Genomic DNA, 21,270 nt, shown 5'->3' on the forward strand with positions numbered 1-21,270 from the left:
TGTTTAATATTTTTAAAAAATTAGGCCTATTTTAAAAACTAGTTTTCAACACAATTAAAATTTCACTTTATTTTAAATATCTGTATATACAAGCAGCATTTCACTTGGAAGTTAAATATTTCTACTACTTAAACAAGTACATATCACAAAAATACTACAAATTTAATTCTTCTTTGCTCTTTCTTGCTCTCTTACCCCAACTTATATATTAATAAGTGATTTATAAGAGGGTTTTCCAATGCCTTTAGTTGAGAATAAATTAGACTTACTAGAATTCCTAGGATTTATCTGTCATTCATATATTCATATATACATACACACACCCACACAATCTAATGAAGATTCTTGGATTTCAGGTGATATGAAAAAAAAAAAAAAAGAACAGTTTCCTACCTAGATCAAACCAAATATTAAAATTTCCTTAGGGGTCTTTGAATAGTTACAGTTTGTTCTAGTTATCATATCATGGGTTGACTTCTCCACCAAATTCTGTTATTTGTAAATGTAGGAAGAAGTAGCTTAATGGACAGCTCTGAGCTCATATCCCATTCTTGCTTCTATTCCCAAATAAATGTATCACTTTGATCAGGATACCAGTAACTGAGTTATTGAAAACTGTCTAACTCATAGCATGATTACTGTATTAAATATAAAGAATTTTCCGAGAATCTGACACAGAATAGCAGTCATACTTTTGGTTGTTATTTTTTAAATTATATTGAAACTATCTTTCCTACTTTTCCAGTTTCTATTTCTGTTTGCAGTTCTGTCTCTTGTCCATTGTTTCCTCTTCAAATTTCAGCTATATTTCAGTTCTAGCCATGCATCTTTTTTTCCCAGCATCATCTTATGCTATTCACCGTTTCTGATATTTTTTATGGTATCACGAATTAATAAATGAATTAATAAATATTTTCATTTATATGCAGTAGGTAAATTAAACTGATTTTAAAACACAAAGTTACTTCATGTAAAATTGATCCAGATAAATATATATGGGCATGGAGATCAGAAGTTTACTACTGATAGAATATAAGCAAGTGATATTCTGATCATTGAAAAGAAAAATTACATTTTTGTCTAGCTATAACAAAGGCTTTTAACTGGGTGTTAAAGCCATGCCAATCTCCAAATAAAGTATTCTTAAATTTTTGTAATATACACAAAAATAATAAATACAAATGTTTAAACACCTACTAGATTCTGATAAAGAAAAACTGACCATGATTATTTATGGAATAATGAAACAGAAAATTTTCTGAGCTGAAAAATAGGAAGAAATCTGGTGGAAAAGCCTGGACTATATTCCAATTTTTCTCAAAGAAGCATTTCCCACTGCTATAGTGTCACCACATTTTAATACAGGGTTAGACAGACACATACTGCAATCTGAAGGTAGAAGTACAACCCCAACTTGCCACTAATGAAGTTTCTGTCCCAAGATAAGCATAGCAAATTTGTAAAAATACAGAAAGCAACGTGAAACTTTGAATTTGACTATTTTTTGTTGACAGTTGCCTTGTCAGAAAGTCATATTAATTTTCAGCTTTTGTCTCTATAAGTTTATCCAGAACTTCTCAGTTTAGCAGAAAGCAATAACACAACTAATCTGAAAAGCATTCTGTCACAGCAGATGTAAACTCATAATGCAGTCATTATGGATTACCATTTCAGAAATGGGACGTGCAAACAATTCGCACAAAAAAAGAATATTTAAAATATTTAGCTCACAGTGCAAATTTTCCTAATACATGAGATCTTCTCTGATCACCCTATCTAAAACTGAAGCCCCTTCCTTCACCCACCTGGGTCTACTTTCTTCACCTCCCTTTCTCACTATATTTCCCTTCACTGCATATTTGTCATTGTTTTCTACAATGCTTGTCTTACTAACTTATTATTTATTCTTTCTCCATTAGGATATATGCTGCATGATGGCAAGATGATCTCTCTTATGTTCATGTGTGGTTCCCCATTTCCAGAAAAGCACCTTGCATATAGGAGATGCTCAATAAATAGTTCTTTAAAGCAAACAAAACTTAAAGATAAAAGAGCACAGTAAAAATAAGTGATCCTTTTAGAAGCCAAAGCTTTAAAATTAAGTATCAATCCCCCTACCCTGGTCAAGATTTTTCTTATTTAAAAAATGCAAAACCTGGCCAGGCGCGGAGGCTCAGCCTGTAATCCCAGCACTTTGAGAGGCCTAGGCGAGAGAATTGCCTGAGCCTGGGGGTTCAAGACCAGCCCAGGCAACTTGGTGAGATCTTGTCTCTACAATAAATTACAAAAACTAACTGGGCATGGTGGCGTGCATCTGTAGTTCCAGCTACTTGAAAGGCTAATGTAGAAGGATCGCCTAAACCCAGTAGGTCAAGAGGCTGCGATGGCCGTTGAGTGTATCACTGCACTTCACAGCCTGGGAGACAGAGTGAAACTCTAACTCAAAAAATAAAAATTAAAAAAAGTGAAAAATAAATAAAGCAAAAGCTATGCAGGGGTCACAAGAATACAAAATATTCTACTGGAATAAGCAAATGTTTAGCACATATTATGTTTTATAGAAAAGTGTGATATTTAAATGTCTTTGAACTATACAGAAAAAGCACATTTATTTTCATTCTTCTAAACAATGTATGTTCTACTCTAACTTTAGATGTGAAGGCTTTTCCTGAAGATGAATAACTTCTACAGAGTTCTAAATCAGCTATTTGTATGTTGCCTCTAGTCTCTTTTTTGCTACAACCCTCATAGAAGTGGTGAAAGGCGAAAGAACACACAAATAATAATAACTATCACAACTGCACAGTAAACTTTTGGGGAAAAAATAGTGTTTCAAAATCACCAAGTTGAAATTCCTACTTAAACACCAATATTTCATTTAAGATATAAGTACCTATGGCTTTATGTAGAGATCTATATTTTCATATAGACTACATAGATCACAAGATAAGTCCATACAGTTTACACTATGAAGCAGTAACACATAGGATTAATTCATGTGTTTCTTTATAATTCTGGTTTATGACAGGCTTGTGTGTGTGTGTGTGTGTGTATGCAGTAAAGGGTTGCTGTCTGAACATGAAATGATGATGTTATTTTATTTTATTTTATTTTTTTGAGTTGGAGTCTCACTCTCTCGCCCAGACTGGAGTGCAGTGGCCGCTTCCGGCCACCGCAGCCTCGACCTGCTGGGCTCCGGCGATCCTTCCGCCTCAGCCTTCCAAGTAGCCAGAATTACAGGCATGCGCTACCACACCTGGTTGATTTTTTGATTTATTGTTGAGATGAGATCTCGCTGCCCAGGCGGGTCTCAAGCCCGTGGGCTCAGGCAATCCACTCACTTCAGCCTCCCAAAGGCGCGGGATTGTTACAGGCTGAGTCATGGAGCCCGGCTTGATGATGTTATTAATCTACTATCAGTAGAGGTTGCTATTTTCAGGACTCTTTTTAAAAACTTTTCAGTAGAATTGATCTACTTTCACCTTTCTTCTGATATATAGAATCGCTTATTTAACCAACAACTTAATGTAAATTTATAAATGTCTCACATATTGAAACTGAACATTTCTAAAATCTCTATTTTTTTAAGTCCTCTTCTGACCAGACACCTTGGTCTTCCTCTAGTCTTTCTTTGTTTCTGAAATAGTACCTCAAGTCTCTTTATTTCTTGCCTTCATCACTGTCACCCTCCTAGCCCAAGCTGCTACTGTATTTCACCAAGATGACTGCAATGCTAACGCCAAACCTCTGATTTGCCTCCTACTGCATCTAGAATGAAATTCAAACTTGGGCCCTTGCCTCCAGCTCCCACACAGCTCCTGTGCTCTTTTGTGCTCTCAGGGCTTCAGTGACATGCTGCTTGACAGAGTGAAGTTCTTTTCTTTTCCCAAACATTGTGCAGGCAATTTGCTCTACAGTAGTTACCCCTTATCTGCGGTTTTGTTTTTTGCAATTTCAGTAACTTACTGTTATCCATAAATAGGTCCAAAATAGGTGAGTACAGTACAGAAGGATATTTTGAGATCATGCGAGACCACATTCACATAGCTTTTATTACAGCATATTATTATAAATACTCTATTTACTATTGGTTATTATTGTTAATCTCTTACTGTGCCTAATTTATACATTAAACTTTATCATAGGGAAAGATATGCAATAAAAAATATAGTGTATATAGGTTTCAGCACTATCTGAAATTTCAGGCATTCATGGGGGGTGTTAAAATGTGTCCCCATGGACACATTTAGGGGGAGACTACTATACTTTGAAGTAGTGTTCTCCTTCCCTACAATCGGAATCACGAATCAATCATTAGGTTTCAGCTGAAATACTATTCAATAAAAAATCCTTACCTCTTGACTGAAATTAGGTAACACTATGCTATGATCTGAAGGTTGTTTCTCCTGCCCCCAAATTCATATGCTGAAATCCTAACCCTCAGGTGATTCTATTAGGAGGTAGAACCTTTGGGAGGTGACTAGATCACGAAGACCAAGTCCATATAAGTGGGATTAACGGCCTTATAAAAGAGATCTCAGAGAGCTGCATGCCCCTTCCATTGTGTGAGGACACAACAAGACACTGCTGTCTATGAGAAAATGGGCCCTCACCTGACATGGAATCATCTGATTCCTTGACTTTGGACTTCCCAGTTTCCAGCACTGAAAGAAATAAATTTCTGCTGTTTATAAACCACCCAGTTTATGGTATTTTGTTATTGTAGCCAGGTTGAATGAAGACTTTGACTTCACAGCAATTACATAATCTATTACTATATTATTATATTTGTGCCTTAATTTCTTCTTGCTGCTACATTGCACTATATGCTCCATAGGAATAGGGACAGTGCAGTTTTTCTTTATCACTAAATCACCAGCATTGAGAACTGCGCCTGGCATATTGTAGAAGCTTCAAAACACTGAATAGACAAATTTCCCAAAATTTTTTCACCAAACAAAACTAGGATGAATAACACAGATTTGCTCACAAGCAATCATGCATTGTTTTTGAGAGCTTTGGAGATGTCACGTCTTTATCAGCCTCCTTTGATCCTGTGGCTTGTAGATATAGGTACCCTTATATATTTCTGGTAGAAAGGCAAAATGGCATGATGCCTATGGAGATCAATATGGCAACCATCTGATAGCATTGTATCTGTGTTTGCCATTGAACCTAGTAATTCCTTCTCTACCAATCTATCCCAAATGAAAATACATCCTCCTAAATAAAGATAATGCAGTATTATACAATACAAATGGATTTTAACAAGGCATTTAATTGTGGTATCATTTGTGATAGCACAAGTATTCTATCTTCTGTGTAAAAGGGAATAGAAAAAATGTTATTTATATAACCACAGTTGTATAGACTTAGGTATGACATAAATGAAATATAGATATTCCTTAAGTTGTCACAAAGAACTACTACACAGATAACCTCGAAACTAATAAAAATGTTGAGGCATACTGATAAAAAGATATGGAAATGCAGGAGTGACTTAGTAGTTTCATTCATGTATACATATACACAGATGTATGTGGGGGTGTGTGCATGTTGAAACATGTGAGTGTTTTATATATTCCAAAAATTCAAAGGAAAAAAGCATGTGCTAAAAATAAATCACTGAACTTATTTTTGTAGCAAATTGGAAACATAACTACACAGAAAAAAATAACTATTTTTTAAAATTTTCAAGCAAAGTTTATTTAGTGAAAGCAAATTTGAGAGAGAGAGAGAGAGAGAGGCGATTCACCTCCCCAAGATAAGGGAGGGGCCCAAAGCTGAGAAAATAATGATCTCAAATGACTTTGGAACCCAGTTCTGGGACTGCGTATTAGTGGGTCATAGACTACAAAAAATCCTCTGTAAATAAGTATTAATCTTCAATTATTTTATTGGTAAAAGTATTACTTGTATTATTAATTTGAAACTATTTCAAAACAAAAGTAAATATATCAATGTTATTAGAACAAAAACTTTCAGATTAAAATAGATACAAGTATGGTAATAAAGGCTATATTTGGATTAGATATGCCAAAATAATTTATGACTTAAACACGAATATGGAGTGCCAAACAAATGAACACGCATTTTAAGAGATGTTATCTATGTATTACTTTTAAAAGTTGAACTAAATTACAGTAGCGATGTATAGTATGATGTTTGCTCAACCATGCTTCCATCATTTTCTTTGACTGTTCTGCCTGTCTCATGGTGTTGGCAGAATTCATTTGATTAATGCCATTTTTTTTAAAGCAAACATCATACTTAAAGTGTGTATACATTTTTCTGGCACCCCTGTATATACAAACACACTTCCTAATTTTGTTGAATCAAAAGACAGAAGCCATAATATTCTAGTAACAGATTTCACATATAGCACCCAGATATTAGTTTGTAAAGATCATTCCATCTATTCCCATTAAAAATAACCAGGGCTTCTAAGAGAATAGTTGATTCTAGACTCAAGAAAAGCAAATTACAAGATAAGCTTAGGACAATTGTGACCAAGCAAGGAAGTACTCAAGAATAATCAAAGTATGCCAAACTATCAGGGAGGATCAAGTGAAAGTTTCTTATAGGTAAGTTTGGGATACACTGAGAATCAAAAATAATAATTACTGCAATTGGTTATAAAACTGAATAGATTTAAGAATTCAGAGTAGTAATCAAGAGAGAGGGAGAGAAACATTATTACCATTGGAAGTAACTATTGCAAGATCTCTGCTGAAAATTGGTAATCAAAAAGAAAGAACCATGGAAAAGAGTTAAGCATTTGCACTGCTTTTTGAGAATAAAAAAATGTAGTTTATCTCCACTTCATGAGAACTTTTTAAAGAATAATGCTTAACGTAGAAGGGAAAACAGAAATAGAGAAATCATTTTGCAATTCCCAATTAAATAACTGGTTCAAGAAAGAACCATCACTGGATGCTAACCACATTACATCTATTATTGGAAAATAAGACACCTATTACTGAAAAACAGCCCAAAAAATTATCTGCTACTTAAAAAAAACAAAACACAGCTTTTTATATTGAGGTAAGTGTAGATTCACATGCAATTATAAGAGATTCCTTATGCCCTTCCCTAAGTTTTCCTCAATGGTACATCTTGCATAACTAGAGTACAATATCTAAACCAAAAAATTTGGATTGAAATTGATACAAATTGGGATAGTTTCAAGTGGGATTGATTCAACCAACCAACCTTATTAAAATGTCACCACTTTTACGTGTACTTGTGTGTATTTATGCTAATTTTAATATCAAAATTATACCTTTACAATGCAGAGATATGTCAGTTACCACTCTTATCAATTAATCAAGCATTGTATCAGTGATAGTGGGCAACTTGATATTATATGCTCAAAATGTGATGCAATGTAGAATCGCTAAGCATTTAACAGTCTCAGAATCTGTGATATACAAACAAGTAGAAGCTAAACCTGTTAAACTACAACCTAATCGAGCCTTTGGACTTAACTTTTTCAAGTTTATAGGAAGATAGTGATAACAAGAGAAACAATCACACATATTCCATAATGTGGGACAATTTATAAGACAACTGACAGTCTCAGCAAGAAGAAAAAAATGAAGGAATGAAAGCTGGAAAAAATGGTCCATTAAAAGATCTAAAGAGACAGAACAATCAAATGGATTGCATGGATAGTCATTGAATCCTGTATTTAGAGATCAAGTTTTATGATAACCACAACTTTGTCTCACCAAACACTTGTGCATGTGTTTTGAATTTGCACAGACACATACATATAAAGAAAATATAAGTAAAACACTAATAGTGTTAGGTGTGAAAATGTTTCTTCTTGCAACTTTTATGAATTTTTGAAAATGTTCACAGTAAAAAGATGTTAAAAACTCATTTAAAAATCTGGAAAATACATAGGCAATTACCTTATGATAATGTAATCTTTGTAAATATTTGTGATACTTACACATTATTTTAGCTAGTGAATGAAAGTTTATTTAGCCCCCATTTAGTAGTCAATTAAATAAGCAACTACAAATAATGCTGCCACCAGTAACTTTGTGCATTAAAAAAGAAACAGAAATGTCTTATGGCATGTAATTAAGGGTAATGTATACTTCATTTGACTATGACAAATGTGGACTGGAAATATAAAATCATATATTGTGATACCATGCAAGTATATTTAATTTCACATTAAACTTTGTTCTCAGATTAATTGTTTATAGAGAATTATAAAAAGTATTGTAGTGTTAAAGATAGAGAGCAAGGACATTTATGTTTAATTAACTATATTACTTTTTCAACATTTTGAAAGAAAAAGTAATACTATAATTTGGAGAAGGAAAAAAAAAACTATTAGGGGAGGCTTAAGAGATGTGTCTGGCAAAGATAGTGCCATTCTGGGAAGCTTTCATTATCTTATCACAGGAGCTGACACAAGCTGGCGTTTTGTATATAAATGTTAGGGGAAAACCTGTTCAAAGTAACCATTAGAAAATACTTTTTCATTAAGACAGTCATGAATGTCCTCAGTGGTTTTTTTCAGGCTCGATTTTCAGGACTCATCAATCCAAGACTGACCAGATGCAATTCTGGGAGAAATGATGCAGCAGTACATCTCAGTAGCTCAAATCACTTTGGATACCGCCAGTATTTTTGAAAAATGCACAAAATGCAAACTCATTATGGTAGAAGAAGGAAGTAGCATATTAACAAGTGATTCTTCTAAATCATTTCTAAATTCACAGTTCTGGAGTTTCTCTTAATGTCTTTATTTTCATGAAGGAATCAGTTCCATTTACCATTTGGATTTAAAAATGTAAACTATTTTAATTAATAAAATGGGTATTTGTGTTTCAAAGAAAAGGAGAGTTGATATTTTCAGAATATTTTGTTTACTACTTGTGGTAATATATGTGATAACTTTTATAGTCTACAAGTACCCCCCAAAATATTTTGTTTTTAGATTAACTTACATTAAAAAAAATCTGGGCGTCAAAGGATTAGGTGATGTATCAGATATGGACTACTTTAAAAAATTAATTTGTATTTATTAAATCCTAACATAGAGAATACTAATTTTAAAACTCAAAAATTCATAATCATTCATGAATAATATAATAACATAAATATTCTTTTTTATTCCATTTCTATATATAAATAATAAAGTAAAAAAAGTATTGCTATACCAAAAGTGTGGTTCAGCCATAGAATAGAAAGACTGGAGAGTAAGTGAAAGATGACTGTGTGTTGAAACTTGTCTTTTCAGTTTCTTATATCTTTTTCCTGTTTCTTCTTTAATCTACTCTTATTCAGAAAGCACTTGGTGAGGATTACAAGAAAGAAAAGAACAATGTAATCAAAAGTTAATCATGGATACTCCGCAGTTAGGGAAAAGAGTCACAAACTTCAAAAAACAATGTACCACACATTACTACTGTTTGATGTTTTACTTTTTGTTTTACTCCTTTGAGATCTGAAGATCATAAATATTGGCATTCACATATGATATAATTTATTGTTGAAGTATGTAAAAGATTTCATTCCTTCTTGCACTAACAGTTCTGGATTCAAAAAGATGAGCTCATTAAGAGCGTATATTGAGTCTAGAGAGGAGGAGAGGCAAACAACTAATTTCAAAATGCTTCGTCAAATGTTGTTATTGCTGCCACTATAAAGTGGAAACTACTCTTTAGTGAATATAATGAGCTGGAAAACAGCTGTATCATTAGCACACCTATCAAGAATTACCATCCCTTTATTTTTGAACTGAAGAAAGATAGCTCACATACAACAAAATCTATATTCTTGCTGAATAAAGCACAGGACTATTTTTACCCAAGGTATATGGGGCTCTATATTCAATTTAGTTTTTTAACCCCTGAATCTAAAGTTGTCTCCTCAGTCTTGTTTCTATCAAAGCACTTTACTTTATTTTCTTCATAATACCTATTGTTCTCTGAAATTATGTTGTTTTTTTGTTCACCTGTTTTCCACAGAGTCTCAAATGTCTTACTAAAACACTGTATCCCTTTAGCCCAGAAACAGTACCCAGCGCTATTTGTTGAATGAATTTCCAAAGACAGAAAGATAAAAAGAGACAGTGGGAGATATTAATAGATGAGCAAATCTCTTGTTTGACCTTGAATTTAGAGGAACTAGTTGGTCACTATTCTGTTTAGGCATCCTTACAGAAACTCCTCCTCAGGCCCTCTTTACCATTCCTATAGCCAGCCTATTTAGACCATTGTATAGAAATTACCCATTTGCAAGTCTGTTTCTACATGTTATATTCTTTCCCATGTGCACCATTATCATTCCTTGCTTTCTTTTTACTTTTTAAAGGTGCAACCCAGGCTTCGTGGCCTCCAGGGATACTTACTTGAAATCATGCCTCTTATTCCCCAAAGGCTCTTCTTGGCTTTTAGCTGACCCTGCTTACAACCACAACATCCTGTAGCACTTGTAATAGTGGCCAATGTGTCATGACGGGCATGCGGAGGGTAGGGGGTGACAAAGGGAGATGTCTCATAATATGATATAGGAAGAATCAAGGGTGAGTTAGAGATAGGGAGTTTATTTTCAGCTGGGTCTTCAGTCAGATACTTTCTCCCTAGACCTCACCATACCGCACAAGAGAAAATTTTGGGGGCTGAAAGAATGTAGAAATTAGAGCAAGCACTCAGTATCGAGAATAACATATTGAGCAGAAATAAAGTTATCAATAGTCTGCACTTCAAATCTCTTAGCAAGTGCAGAGGCCTAGTGCGTGGTGGGGAGGCAGATGAGGGGAATGTGCCATAGGGAAAGATTTTTTTTCTTCTCTTTCAGAGGGACACATAGTTACTTGTCAACAAATTAAGTGTTAAACAGCTACATAGAATTAGAGATTTGTTCTCAAGAGATACCAGTAGATAGGGCCCAGAATTCCCAAGAAATTAGCAGCAAAAAATGCTGGAAGATTCCTAAGTGACTGTGTTTCAGAGTTCAGGAGCAGTTGTTGCCATAACTGGAGAGACTAATCCTCATTACCATTAACTAATTGCTTTATGTTAATATGCTCTTGGAAACATCCCTTCTGTTGCCACTATTTGGCAGTGGTTTATTTGCTTAAATACAGAGTTCAAAAGGTAACTGTCCTTCTTTACACTCAAAGTAAGTCCTCAACAAAGCAGCATGATGTGCAGAAAAATAAGGCAGTCCTGAGGGAAGTAAGATGGTCACAATCATTAGCAAATGGAAAGCATCATGCTACTGGTTCATTTCTATCAAATAAAACAAATATGAGTTTTATCCACTACTTGCTCAATATTGAAAAAAAAATAGAGAAAATTCTAAATAATAAAAGTCAATACATTTCCTAATCATCCAGTCAAATAACAGAGTCTTGAATAATTATGCTGATGTAGTAAAATAATTTTTGAAAATTATTCTGAGCAACTAGGAATCTAAAGACAGAAGATAAATTAAAATTGATGTATATGATCTGAAGCTTTGTGAATGTATAGAAGCTGAACCTAGTACCAGAGTCATTTTGGCATAAAGAAATGATATGTCTTTTTTACTTGGCTGGAAGATTCAAAAATTAAAACAAATTTCAGAGGGCTTTAAAGGTGAGGAAGGCTGGTGTTGACTGGTCTTTCACAGAAAAACTTTGTGTCATAAAAAAGTAAGTTAACACATCACACAGAAGGAAAGCATAATCTGTGCATTATCAGGCTGAGAGTGATGGTGAACAGAAGAGAACATATCTTTTTGGGAAGGGGAAATAAGATTTGATGATCAAGAATTTAAGTAGTATGTGGTAGGGACACATGTTCTAAGAAGAGAGAGTGGTAGCTAAAGAGAAGGAACAGCAACTCTAGAAGCAACTGTACACACTGTGATATGGAATGGGAAGGCAGCAGCTTGATGGGGCACCCAGTGATCTGATCAATAAAATGAGATGTATATAAGAAAAAAGGAAATGAAGGACTAAAAGGGAAAGGAAATGAAGTAAAAATACATGTAGCATCATCAGAATGATCCAACAGGCTGTGTGGCACTGTGCTATGCCTAAGGGGCAGATGTCCACTAACTAGGGATTTTCGGAGGGAAGGTCGCTACTGCAATAACTGGAGAAAATAAAGCACCCAAGTTAGGTCAAGTAGTAAATGCTAAAAAATGAAACTCACACATCCCAGAGTGAGATGCTAAGTGAACAAAACAATATTCCAGATAATTTAAAAATCAGTCAAGTTAGGTCAAGTGTCTAAAAAAAAGAAAAGGTGGATTCATGCAACGCATTTATGTGGGTAGGAAAATTCCTCTTTTCTCAATCACATGCATTTTGAATGCTATACTCTACTGAACTGCAACTTTTATACCGGGAGATATAGTTGAAAGTTCAAATATAATTGAGAATAGGTAATCATGCCTGAATTTCTTCATGAGTTATCAAATTCTCATGGAAGTGAGAAGAAACCAGTTTATTTATTTGAGCCAATTTCCCCCCATCTTTGCTTACATATAAAAGGAGAAATATATTCACTTTTTGGGGCAAGGTCTCAGAATTTTTCAATATTTCTTGATTTTTACTGTGGGATTAAAAAAGAAGTTGCAACAGTCATTAGTTTTATAAACATCACAACTACGGAAGAAACTCACTTTATAACCACACATCTATTCCTAAAAAGTTGGTTATTGATTATTGTGTAAAGCAAATACTATTTCAATTGAACTGAAAGGGATTAATATTTAAAGGGGTAATTTTAAAGAAATGAATCATGTTACTTTAATTTTATAATTACTCTTTCTATTCAAAATTAAATAAGGCAATATAAAGAGTATTTTGCATTGAAACAATGTTCTTAAAGTCAGATCTTATGCCTCAGGTATTTTTTTCCTTTTCTTTTTGTTTTTTTGTATTAGGCTACATTTAGATTATTATTTTCTGAAAGGAAATCTGAATTTGTGAGCTATCTTATGTACAAAGGGAGTAAGTTGGAGATACATGGTCCATCCAGCTCACCTTTTCTCTGATTGGTGCTCAAATTCATTAGTGAAAATTTTCAATTATTTGAAAATTAAAAGCATTACTTTTACATTGCTGATCATAACTAAAAAAGGTGTTTATATCATATATATGTTAAAGATCCTTACAATATATATATCATTTCATTCAATTCCAAAGCCTCAACTGAATACTGAAACAAAATAAAGACGATGCTGGTTAATACTGAAGTAGCTTTAGTGATCGTAATATGTCTCATGTGATATAATTTATAGAAAACTAATGTTGCTAAATAGCATTTTCATTAATACAAGCATATACATTTGAGATTAGTCTGTTAAAGTTAGACTGACAAAAGTAGTCAACCTTGTGTCTGGAAAATCTTGTAAATAGGAAAGTCTTTTCGTCCTTTTTCCTATTGACCTTGCAAAATGCATTCTTCACCTATAGTAACTTCATTCTGGGGCTTAATGAATGTGTATTTTCATAGCTGTTTTCTGCAGGATTTTCTTTTTAAAGATTAGTAGCAAGCAAATCATCAAAATTAAAACAAAAAAAGTCATTTGTATGATTTTAAAAAATCAGATTTTTTCTATTGTCAATGACCAATAAAGAATATAGATCATCTATTGTTGTGCAATATTTTACTGCTATCATTCATTCTTATTGGATAATTTTTTTAATAAAAGATCAAAACTACTCACTTTTCCCCCAAAAGATCCTTATAGATTTTTTTTTTCTTAGTAACATTCTGTCATAACTATTTCTTACTTGTCATAAATAGTGGAAATTGTGACTGTGAACACAAACACATCAAAGGATCAGAGGGTAATGCTCTTCAATTTAATAGCTTTCTGTATATTGTTGTGGTTCAGTTAGTCCAGGTAAAAAAAAATGTTGCACCATTACCTCCAAAGCCACAGAGAGGACACAACTATTTCAGCCTGTGCTAAAGAAAAACACAAATGAGAAAGTGGGGTGGAAGGAACATGGCTAATTCATTTACACAAACATACACACACACACACACACACACACACACACACACATACACACACAGAGTTTAAAATAGTCTATCAATCAATGTATTCCCTATGTCTACTTCTTATTAATAGTCCAAAGGCATGACTTCAACATTTTTAAGAATTAAGTAATTTATATATTCCAAGACACTGATAATTACTTAAAATTAATCCTCCGGATCTGTGCCATCAATAGGGTAGCCCCTAGCCACATGTGGCTTCTTAAATTTAAACCAACTAAGTCTAATTTGCCTCAGTAGCACTAGCCACATTTCAAGTGCTCAGTATCTATATGTGACTTTAGCCACTATACTGGACAGCACATACACAAAGCCCTTCCATCTTTGCAGCAAGTTCCACTGAACAGTACTAGCACTGCTATTAAAAAAAATTACATTTTAGGGTTTGATGGATGTTATGATTTTTCCTCATCCTTATTTAAGATTCCTGTTTAGTTAATAAAATAAATTCCAAAATGCAGCAGTAGTCTAAGACTACAAGAAAATGCTGAATGAGATAATCCTAAGGCACTATGTTTCTAGAGCCAATCTTTAGCAAAAACACTATAACCATTGATTAAGTATTTGGAGTGTTTTCACAAACTTTGCTGCTGTAGCCAGTTGAAATGCTGTGATATCACAGTATCATAGGTGTAGGCACCATGATTACAATTTTCCTACTTATTTTAAGAATCTGAGGAAAAACTTAATGTAATTTAGCTATAGTTCTAACTGGATTTTTTTTCCCTTGTATCTTTATGTTGCTGGGTCCTATAGCTGTTTAAACTTCAGCTAAGATGTCAGCATTTCAGAAAAGATACTTCTGAATCACTCAAACTAAAATAGCTCCCTTCCCATATCTCAACCCTTAGTGTCTATCACATTACTCTGTTTAATTTTCACCTTTGCATTTATTGATGTCTTAAATACGTATGTATATTTATTTGATTTTTTTTTTTTTTTTGAGTTGGAGTCTCACTCAGTCACCCAGACTGGAGTGCAGTGGCCGCTTCCGGCCACCGCAGCCTCGCCTGCTGGGCTCCGGAGATCCTTCCGCCTCAGCCTTCCGAGTAGCCAGAATTACAGGCATGCACTACTATGCCCGGCTGATTTTTTGATTTATTGTAGAGATGAGGTCTCGCTGCCCAGGCGGGTCTCAAACCCGTGGGTTCAGGCAATCCACTCACCTCAGCCTCCCAAAGGCGTGGGATTACAGGCTGAGCCACCGAGACGGCTATTTATTTGATTTTTGATCATATTCTTCTTCTCTACAATAAAGTTCATTATAGGACAGGGATTTTGTGGTGCTCATTGTGGTATTCCCTGATTCTAAAAGGCTGCCAGGCAAAGGCAGGCACCTTATAAATATTTACTACATTAATAAATCAATAAATGCATTAAATAAGAAATGAAGATTAAAGTTATTCACAGTGGAAATATGTTTTTTTGAAATATAAAGGTATTTTAAAATAAAAAAAAATATTTTCTTTTCCTTCTCAATTTGATCTTTGCCATTAAAATTTACCAAACTGTATACCTGAGATGTAGTAACTACAACGTTACACATTATACACAGAAGTTTATTTTTATGAAAGTTAAGTAGAAAACTAACCTATAATAGATGATATTGACCTTCTGTAGCAGTAACTCAAGTGACTACAGGTATCTCTTGGTGAGATTAGGGATGAATGCAAATCCACTGAGGTAAGACAAAGGTATTTAAGTTTCAGGTTCTAAATATTCTAAAGAAATCTAGTATAAGTAGAAATTTTGAAAATGGGAAATATAGGCTGTACAATGATTAGAAAAAAAGGATACAAAAAGCAGATTTTGGTCAGAAGAACATCAGTCATTACTACTCTGGGAAGTGTATGTCTTGAAAATGGCACACATATAACCATGTACAATTTCAAATATGTGTTAGCAATAGCATTGGGGATTATCAGGCTATCAAAGAAATGATGGCTACAGGGATGCCACTAAGATTGTATAACTGTTTTAGAAGCAGTCTTCTGATTATGATGCGGTTTAAATGCAGAATCTTTTTGAGCATAAATAATTCATATTTTTTGTGATAAGTAGAATTCTCAGTAGAAATTGATAAGTTACCATTTTAACTTAATCTATCAATCAGTCTTTTATAATTTTGGTTTGTTGGCTGATTCCTTTTAAGCCTGAATCACCGAGGTAGCCTGACCCATAAACCCCAAAACTAGATCCTTTAACACTGTCACTTTACCGAATAAGAGATAGTCAACCTCCTTCTTGGCCATTTTTAACATCTTACAATATAATGGAATTTTGATTTACACTACTTTAATGCTGTTTGGTAAACAGATTTTGGTAGTTCTTTGTACTTCTTTACAAACAAAATTTGATTAAAAAGTTTAAAAACTTAAGAAAATAACCACACAAATAATTGTCGATATTTAAAAATAAGCCCCGAGTAGCATTCTTAATAACAGAGGAGATCATTTTAGGCCTTACCTGAATAAGCAGATTACAAATACTGAGGTGTGCCTTGTTTCAGGAACGCTTGGGTTACCATTGAACATAAAACACAACCTTCAATGGTTGTCTCCCCATTTATTTTCATGTATATACTAGCAATTTCAATGATACTATAAATGTTTTATGTTTGAAATGCATAATTAAAGAACTTTAAGAAAACAATCCCTACAAGCTATATCAGAGTTGGCCCAAAACCCACACTGAATTCTCACATTAATGTGAAGTGCCATAACATTTATTTAGTATAAGGTGGGTCTGTCTTGGGCTTAGACCAAGGTGGAGTGTGTTACTGGAAATAACAGAAAGAACTCTTTATTTTATATATAACATAACCACATATTGTAAGTTCTTGGGGAAGTACGATACTGTATTTTTAATGTGGGATAATTATATTCATTTCTTTTTCCCCAAACATGCTCTAGCACTAAAATAACTGTTCTATGGTAGTTTCTTTTACATAACCCAATAGAATCCTGAAAAATAAAAGATGAATGTGAAATTATCACAGATTTCATTGACAAATATTGCTACCAAAATAATTTATTAAAACTATTTTGTGTTGTTGTTAATTTGTAGACTATGAAGAAATTCAAACTATAATTATAAACAAAATTAACTAATAATATTATAAAAAACAAAATTAACTAATAATATTATTCACTGATTTTTAAATTAGCATTCTTCTTTAATACCAGATAAGATGTGTCATTGCATTATTTTCAAAATCATTTACTGACCAAAATTGTAAAACATGAGGTACACAAAAGAAATAGTATATTTATTCATCATGCTATGTTCTCATCATTCTTTAGTTTATGTTGCTCAAATCCAGGGTTAAAAGGTTTCTTTATTTCTATAATTCAGAAAATATTTTACAAAATATTTATGATGCTGCAATATACAGCACTCAAGGAGATGAAAGAGGCAGATAAATACCAGCAGTACATCTCAAAAGAAGCTATGTCTTTGTTTTCTCCACCCAGCACTTCAAAAACATAATTTTAAACTGAAATGTCAGCAGTAGGAAAGTTTGTCCATTTTTTTTTTCCAGGTCTCATGAAAAACTGTGAGTCTCTTGTACTGTAGTTAATAGGTTTTACTCGGTGTGTTATGCAAAGCCTCTCTATGCGCCAACATGAAAAAGGCCTTTAAAGGAATGTCAGCAGCTTCAGAAACTGCTTGTCAAAAGGATTTCAGTTTTCTTTCTTTGGCCTTTCTAACCACTTTCAAAGGCTTGTTTCATTCATGGTAGTTTCCATATTATTAATGCATATAGCTTGCAACTGTAATTCAGGGTGGGCCGCACGGTTACAAAATTATAGACAGAGTTGATTAGGTATAAAAATAAAAGGCACAGCTCTACAGATTTTACAGTACATTAATATTTTACTACTGGCGATGCTTAGTACTATGGAGAAAAGAAGGCAACAATTTGCTAAAAGGCATGTTAAAAAAGTCTATTAATTTTGCCTTGAAAATTGACTTTTTTTTGCTAGTTTATTATTATTATTCCAGATAGACTGAAATATCCAGAGGGTTTCTTTTTTAGTTTTTCTTTTCCACTAACAACCTGAATCAAAATGGCAAGGGAGGGAGTACTAAGAGCCTTAGGTTCTTGTTTTGATTTTTACCTCTGCCTTTGCTCTTCTCTACATTAGGTCAGCTACATACCTCTCAGGCCTTAGTTCCCATCCATACAATGGGGAAAGGCTTCTTTCAGTATAGGCATAAAGGTATAGTAAAAATGAAAGAGTTGACAAGTTTTTAACACTACTAAAATCTACTGGAAAATTCACAAGGAACTCCTATCTTATTTACAGATATTTGAAAGATGAACAACATTTGATTAATTAGTGAATACTGTTTTACAAGGTGATTTTCTGCTCTCATAAATAATGCACTTCAAATTTGAGTGCCACTCTTAAACCTGAATCTATGCCTAATTAATAATCCTATGACAATGCAAGGGTGTTCTTGAAAGTAACTTCTTGAATAGCTTTGTCAAGTTATTAGCTGAGCTTTCTAAAGACGTCCCAAATCACTGATGACCTAGAATTTATTCATTTAATAAATGCAGATTTTTTTACATCAGAAAGCTAGGTGCTATGCTTGGCATTGGGGATGGAGTAGTGAACACGAGAGAGATATAAGAAAGCCAACTGTAATTTGTTCAAACTTTGAGTACAAAAAAACTTCACTATTTGTACCTCATAACATTTGAAATACTAAATAATGCTATTCCTGAAATATTGGTAATGAAAAAATCATGAAAATATTTTCTGCTTATATTGTTGTACAACATTCATTGTACAGATCTACAAACGCTTATCCACAATTCTAAAATCCAGACAGCTTGAAAAAGAAAAGTTGTTTATCGATTTTGCTACAAATATTTGGCAGACAACATCATATGAACTATGTGAAGATTTTTTTGAGATGCCTTATGCCTGTTTATTGGTAATAATTTTAAATTTCACTGAAGAATATTAATGGATTTGATTATGTGTATGCGCAGAAATAGAACTAAAACTTAAATTAAGAAAGCAGATTTTGCCTCAGGAATGTCTTCCCGCTCAATGAAATTGTCACAGCAAAGGCCATATGCTCAAATTATGTTTTCCTGGATCCTATGAGGGCATGATGGAAGAAATATGTAATGTGTTGAATTACTCTGAAATTCTGATTTTTGAAAGAAAAGCTGACTGGGCTCAAGAGTTTTAGACAACAGATCTGTGATCGTATCTTTAAAAATAATTAAAACATTTTTTAAACGTCTTACTTGGCCACATTGTATTAAAACAAAATCAACACTTCAGTGTCCCTATTTCAAATTTGAATGCTGACAGCAATGACAATATAACAAAACTGTGGATTTCATTTCCCGCTTCCTTTATTCTTTAAAGGATGCTACCATTTTTTGTTTCTTTTTTTGTCTTTTGATGCTTTAAAAATAAAAAAGAGAAATAGAACTAGTTCAAAAACAAGAAATTTAAGTTCTTGGTCTTTCATCTGAGACTTTAAGTATATAATTTACTGCCAGATTGAGTGATATGTCCAGAGTCAGCCCCTGACAGGAAGATTGATTAGAGACCTTCCCAACAGGCAATGTACAGACTGATGGAATTTTTTAAAATATGCAACCCTCATATGAAAGTCATACCCTTTTCTAGCAAACACTGTCTATATATGGAATATAGGAGGTATGTTTTAATTTTTTAAATTGCCAGCCAGACACTTTCATCATTGAAAACATGAGAAAACACTCTAACATTATAAATTCGAGCACTGAAAACATTGGAAATGATCACCTTTATTATATCCAGTAGAAAGACTTCTCTCAATCTCTGAAATTTGAGCTTATGGCCTCTGCACTGACAATTTCATTGAGAGGAAAGACAATTCTGAGGCAAAATCTGTTTTCCTAATGGAGATTTTAGTTCTCCTACTGCACATACATATAATGGGTACCTTCACATGGCAGATTTTTAAAATATTTGATGTCACTTACAATAGCCCTTTTTGTGATCTCTACCTCTACTGGTTAGTCCTTTTCACTTTTTCCGATAAGAGCTTTTATATACTTAATTCGGAAAAATGTTTTGATTTTAGTTTAAATTTAAATTATTTGTAAGGAAAATTTATTATTATTATTATTATTATTATTTTGAGTTGGAGTCTCACTCCTTTGCCCAAGCTGGGATGCAGTGGCACGCATGCTCACGGCCACCCCAGGGTTGGCCTGCTGGACTCTGGCGATCCTTCCACCTCAGCCTTCCAAGTAGCTAGAACTACAGGCATGCGCTACCACACCCGGCTAATTTTTTAAATTTATTGTAGAGACAAGGTCTCTCCAAGTTGCCCTTGCTGGTCTTGAACCCACGGGCTCAGGCAATCCACTCACCTTGGTCTCCCAAAGCGCTAGGATTACAGGTTGAGCCACCGAGCTCGGCCGAATAAAAGTAAATCCAGATGTGAACTACATTGATCCTTAGTAAATAATTTGCCATGGATCTTTTCTATTTACCAATTCATGCTACTCAAATATTCTGCTAAAAAAGGGAACAAAATAATCCTAAGACTTGGGCATGGGATCCCCCTTTCCCAATCCAGACCTCTAAACTACAAATGAGAATCATAAAATCATCTGGCTAGGCATGGTAGCTCATACCTATAATCCCAACATTTTGAAAGGAGGAGGTGGGGAGATTGTTTGAGCCCAGGAATTTGAGACCAGCCTAGGCAAGGTATGAGTGACCCTCATCTCTGAAAATTTTTTTAAAAAATCAAAAAATTAGCCGGGCATGTTGGCGCACATCTGTAGAGACAGCTATTCAGGAAGTTGAGTCAGAATGATTGTTTGAGCCCAGGAGGTCAAGACTACAGTGAGTTGTGATCATGCTACTGCACTCCAGCCTGAGCAACAGAGTAAAACCCTGACTCAAACAATAAATAAATAAATAAATGAGTTTGATAAACAAATACAAAACAATTAAGATTCAAGGAAACATTACTAGCAAGAAAGACAATATGTTAAAAATGTATTTAGCCAGGCTCGGTGGCTCAACCTGTAATCCCGTGCTTTGGGAGGCTGAGGTGAGTCGATTGCCTGACCCCGTGGGTTCGAGACCCGCCTGGGCAACTTGGCAAGACCTCATCTCTACAAAAAATAAAAAATCAGCTGGGCGTGGTAGTGCACGCCTGTAGTTCCAGCTACTTGGAAGGCTGAGGCGAAAGGATCACCGGAGCCCAGCAG

The 21,270-nt window shown here is 34.0% G+C and overlaps 1 protein-coding gene across 1 annotated transcript in view; it reads right to left on the reverse strand.

The window, feature by feature from the left end:
- The window catches only part of MMP16 (matrix metallopeptidase 16), a 295,240-nt gene that overhangs the window by 36,242 nt on the left and 237,728 nt on the right, over positions 1-21,270 (reverse strand). The window lies entirely within an intron of this gene.

Source organism: Carlito syrichta, unplaced genomic scaffold (assembly GCF_000164805.1).
Source record: "Carlito syrichta isolate Samal-C Ts95f unplaced genomic scaffold, Tarsius_syrichta-2.0.1 Scaffold306434, whole genome shotgun sequence".
Taxonomy (NCBI): domain Eukaryota; kingdom Metazoa; phylum Chordata; class Mammalia; order Primates; family Tarsiidae; genus Carlito; species Carlito syrichta.